The sequence below is a fragment of the Nansenia antarctica genome (assembly GCF_963989245.1).
Source record: "Nansenia antarctica genome assembly, chromosome: 2".
NCBI lineage: Eukaryota > Metazoa > Chordata > Actinopteri > Argentiniformes > Microstomatidae > Nansenia > Nansenia antarctica.
This window is the reverse complement of record NC_137675.1, coordinates 70,600,571-70,606,570: the sequence shown is the minus strand read 5'-3', so window position 1 is coordinate 70,606,570 and position 6,000 is coordinate 70,600,571.

The window sequence follows — 6,000 nt, the reverse complement described above, 5'->3', positions numbered from 1 at the left end:
TTCTTGTCTTTCTCTGGGTGGGTCTCTCTCACTCATGGACCTGGTCCCCTTTTTCCCCGTCCTCTCCTCACTGGATATACAGAGACCGAATGGACAGTCACGCTGAGAGAGCACACCAACGGACCAAGGTGTCCAGTGAATGTGGAGTCGTGCTTGTGACATCACTTGGGAGAGACCAGTGGCTCCTTTCTCTGATGCCCTGTGCCTCGTGTCACACTCCTGATGACATCATGACAAATGAGAGAGCCTCCCATTATTATGGTTTCCCAGCATTCCGATGTGACTGGTGGGGGTTGATAACGCATGGATGAGGATGTGCCTGTTTTAATGTCAAACATTAGCGTCAGTGAGAGGATAAACATACTGGAGGTGATTGCAGGGCTGTCTTGTTTGTTTTGTAAGTGCTTGCACTCTCTCTCTCTCTCTTTGTCCTTTTCTTTGGTTCAACCCCCCCTCTCTCTCTCTCTTTCTCCTGTTCTTGCTGTATATCTCTCTCTCTCTCCGTCTCTCCTTCTTTTTTCAGTGTTCGTTCTGGTCCCTAGGCTGGGATTTGACTTCAGCTTAATTTAGACTGGCACAGGACTCGAGCCGCTGAGCAAGGACAGGCAGCGGTGGGCACAGCGGAGCAGGAGACACACCATATAAGGAGGGAAACTGATTTTCTCTCAGATCTACAGTACACACTGACTGAACTTTGACTTCTCCTTTGGCAGGTTCTGTAGGGCCACCAAAACAAACACCGTCATTCCTGGTGTATGAGTGGCGATAGGAATTTTAGGATCAAGCGCACACTTTACGGAAACCGTTTTCTTTTTTCTTCCATTTCTACATTTCTGAAGAAGGAAGGCATGCTGGGATCATCTTGACCTTTGGGGGATTTTAGCAAAGCAAACAAACCTCTTTTGAAAATAATAACTTCCCTGCGAGGACTATTCGTTAGATATGTTTATGATGAGAACATATGGGACAGGATTAGATGAGTGCTTAGTTATATATCCTCAGTAGCAGAGACTGTAGCGATGTTTATGAAAAGAGCCAAGATACAAAGTGAAATAAACAAAGTGGCAACTCCGTTTTTCTACCTGCTCACAGTTGGGGGGGGGGGGAATACATCCACTTCACCATTGGAATACAAGCAAGTGCGAGCCTGGTGGAAAAGCACAAGATGAACACATCTTGTGACCGTGATGACAAAGTCAGGGTCCCCGCTGGTAGCCTGATAGAAAAACTGCAAGGGAGATGGAAATATTCAGAGTTCTACGTGACCCCCAAGTATAACCCTTATGAATCCAATGTGACTGTATGCTGGTTGTTTCTCCCATGGGTGCCAAATTCATCATTGATCAAATGCCAAGCTCTCGTCCCTTCATCCCACTCTCTCCTCCGAGCGGATTGGGCAGTTTTTACTGCTAGTGGGAGGGGGGTCTGGCTGCACTGTTTTGTAGGCATGTTTAAGTGATAGGATTATGAGTTGGACTTGAATGTTTCAGATCAGATGTTATTGATTTTGAAAGACACTCTATTTATTTGTACAATTGAGACACATAGTTGTCGTACCGTTGGGACTGATGAACAATAAGGTGTTTCCTCCGCGGTAAGATAGGAATACAGTATGTATCTAGGGTAATGGAAGGACAATAAAGATATTGTTTCAATGTTTTGTTCCTGTCATTGTGCATGTTACTATGATCATCATTTAGTCTATATTCTCAAGACTGATGAATATAGGTTTCACCTTCAATTGTAAAAACCATAAAAGGAAACACTTTATTTCTAAGTGACCACATATTACTCTAAACCCATATACTATGTTAATATGCTGATGTAACGCCTGAATAAAGTGGTACCAGACTAGTTCAATGGCGCTTCTCTTCACAGACCCTGTTAGCCCTTTGGCCTAGCAGTACGTATACGTCAGACCTATCAATCAAAAACTAAGAGTCTTCAGAACCACAGTATAGAATCACTGGGTATAACACTGGACGAATTGTTTGTTCATTTATTCTAAGACAGTCCCGAACCCTCTGTGGACCCTGTTTGATTCTATATATTTTATGTAAAATGTCTTGTGTGTGTGTGTGTGGGCAAATATAGCCTTAGTTCACTATCACTGGAAGACCACATGCCTCAATAAAGATTTTTAACCTTGAATGAAAAGGTTGTCTGACCGTGTATTACTGTTGTATTAAGTGAATAACTGTCTTAGTTCTCTAGTCTCATGACTCATTCTAACCTCCTTTTTGCTTTCTCTCTGCTCTCACTCTCGATTTTCATCACCACCCTCCACTTCATCTTTTACGGTGTTAAATGTCTTGAGGACACCTCGACACTCAATCTTCGCTACCTGTTCTAGGTACAATCACAGTTGGATGAGGGAGACCAGAGTTCGAATTGATTTTTGAGAGATTTGTCTTTTCCATGTCCTGCTTCAGCAGGGCAAAACTAAATGCTTTTGATGTATAAAGGAACTGCCTGTTCTATGCAGTGTGATTGCCAATGTTGCCAATTTGGCCTGTGTGTGTGTGTGTGTGTGTGTGTGTGTGTGTGTGTGTGTGTGTGTGTGTGTGTGTGTGTGTGTGTGTGTGTGTCAGAGAGTGTCGGCAGAGGTCTGCTATAGCAGAAAGGGAATTTTGATCTTGTTGCGTCTGTCTGTAGTAACTATCATCTGCCTAATTAGTCCTGAGGGAGCAGAGAATGGGAGTGCATGCTGAGTTCTACAGTATTAAATGACACACACACACACACACACACATATCCTCTCATAAAGAAAAGATGGGCTAAATATATCAATGTTCATACATACTGTATGATCACAAATGGTTGTGTTGCAGTTTTCCCATCAAGCTGCCTACTGAGGATATAACAGTGTGTGAGAGAGAGAGAGAGAGAGAGAGAGAGAGAGAGAGAGAGAGAGAGAGAGAGAGAGAGAGAGAGCAGTTCCATAGAGCAGCATGGCCAGAGAGATGAGCTGTGCATCTGTGGCATCCTCACCTATGACTAGGCTCGAGAAAAAGTATGAACACGACTCTTTTTTTCTAGGAGTCCAAATGGACGCATAACTGATAAACCAAAGAGATGCATAGACAAGATGTTTCAATGTTGTGCAGCCAGTGAATATGAAAGGCAACTGGTCTTGGCACTCTGTTAGGGCGTATATCTCTGCATAGGACTGAAGTGGTGGTTCAAAGCCTGCTCCAGGGGCCAAAATTGCCTCAGCTTGTGAGAGAAATAAGTCCCAGTTACCAAAGGAATCCATAGTCCTCAATCGATGTGGTGGTTTTCCACCGTCATTGATGTCACTGGTTCTATTAGCACTTCACAGTGATGGCCATCTGCTCAGAGTCAGTGTTGATGATCGACTCTACAATATGAAGATAGATATGTTCGTACTACTACTGCTGCTGCTGGGGATGACTCACTGACTACCAGTGAGTCAGTAGTCAGTCAGACAGTCAGTCAGTCAGTCAAAGAACTGTTAAACAACTCCACCTCTCGTTTTTCTGTCTCTGTCTGCCCTTCTCTGATAATCATGTCTCGTACCCTCTGTACAGTACACACATACACACCCTTGTCTCCTCTCTGTCTCTCTCACTCTCTGTGTGTCAGTCTCCATCTCCATGTCAGTATATCTTTCTCTCTCTTTCATCACACCCTCTCTCTCTTTCATCTCTCTCTCTTCACTTTCTCTCTCTGACCACCTCCGCCCCACACACACTCTCTCTCTCTCACGTCCCCCTCTTCTTTATTCTATGAATCACTGCAGATGACTAACTGACTGTGTCTATTGTTCATTGTTCAAGGCCCTTTCTTAAGGCCCTTCGGGTCTCTCTTTTGAGATGAGTTTGGAGTTATTGTAAGGAGGTCTCCATCGAGCCTTTATCTGTATTCGCTCTGATACATTGGGTCGGGACCGGGGAAAAAAAGAAGGCGCTGAGTGAGAAGGCGCTGAATGTGAAATTATGCATTAATTCTTCATCTCTGCTCGCTCTGGAAGCTCAGCTAATGTGTGACTCTTAAGCTACCTCCAGGCAGCTGGGGGTAATTAAGAATCGTTATGTCTGTGACATCACAGCATGTCAGACCTGGCCAGCCACACGCAGCAGACCCTCAGGGTTGATCTCGGAGTGTTTGCGGTCCTGTGAAATGGAGGAGAGGCCCAGGAGAAATGTTTCATCAAACAAGAAAGGAGCAAGAAAATGGAACAGAGGAGGAGAACAGATCAAACACAAGAGAACGAGAGTAGGAAGGAACGAAAGAATAAAGCTCAAATGAATGACAGAGGAACTACCTGTGAATCTCCAACTCTCACAGAAACACATTCTTTCATACACGCAGTGAAATAGAAAAATATGTTCAGTATACAGTACATTCAGAAGCACGCACGCACGCACACACACATAAACTTACTTCAGTATTGTGTCAAGGTTTTTAGCCCCTGCTCAAAGTCCCCTTATCTTTACCTCATTATAGTGAGTTAATGGAAAAATTGTGCTCTGTGTCTGGTACTGTCTCAGGTGAAATGGAGTAGTCGTCATTAAATTGGCAGTCTGAAGTCTGAATGTAGTTTACACTTCAATACCACTTCCAATCAACAGAGACCGCCACCAATCCCCTATCCCCCACCCCAGAGAAAAACTCAGTGATTCACCTCAATACAAGCCTTTCCGCGCCCTGGTGCTTGTACCATAATAGTGTAGCAATTTTCTCTCCTTACCTTTCTAAAAGGGAAAAACTATCAATAGGCAATGCAAACAAAGGATAGAACAACTGTCAGAGATCAAAAGAACAGAAAAGTAAATGCTGATTAAATGAAAACGTACTTTAAAAATAGTAGATAATCACAGATTACATAGACGCACACATGCATGCACAAACACGCATACATGCACACACGCACACACACACACACACAGACACACACACACACACACACACACACACACACACACACACACACACACACACACAGGCCTTTATTCAGTATGCTGACAGGAGCATAATGAATTCTTCCTGCAACAGAAGGTACGACATACCATTATCTCTATTCATCCCCCTCACAGTAGAAAATGTGACGGCAGCTGGTGAAAGGGGGAACAAGTCGGCAACCAACCAAACGTTCAGACTTTTATTCTGAAAATGTTAAATAAATGTCAACGTTGTTGAAAATCAATGATACACTGGCTAGTCAACTAACACAGCTTGTTTTGTGAGCCTGCTAACAATGTAATGTAATGTTGTAGTTAACTAGGTAGTAGTGGGGATTACTTACCGAACCCATTGCATTGCATTGCTTGACTAGTGAGTGTGTCATTGATTTTCAACAACGTTGAAATGTATTTACATTTTTCAGAATAAAGGTCCGAACAGTTTGGTTGGTTGCGTATCATCATCCTCACACTCACATATAATAGTTTACCTTTGTGCGCACATCTATCCTCCAGTAAACGAATGTGTCACTAAAAGTAATGAGATCTCTGTGGATGGGATAGTTTTTCTTTATTGTCCCTCTGCCCTCTCGTCCTGTCATGCATCTATCTATGATCAAAGACAAATATCACCAGGAAAATGTAAATGGACTGACTTATATAGCGCCTTATTCCGAAACGCTTTACAATGGCCTCTCATTCATCCATTCACACACACATTGACACACCAATGGCGGCAAGCTAGCATGCAAGGCGCCGGCCTGCTCATTGGGAGCAATTTGGAGTTCAGTGTCTTGCCCAAGGACACTTCGACATGTGGCCAGCTGGGGCTCGAACCGCCGATCTGCCAACCTTGCGATCATTAGACGCCGGCTCTACCTCCTGCGCCACAGTCACCCCCAAAATGTATTAGCTTCATACTGACGGACTGACTCCAAAGGGAGAGCAAAGGCTATAAAGCATAGCGCATGCCTCAGGGACTTCTTCTCACTGTCACACACAAGGGCATGCTCACTGCCACAAAAACACACCCACATTCACACACACCGAAAAGGATAAATATGAAAAAAAGTAT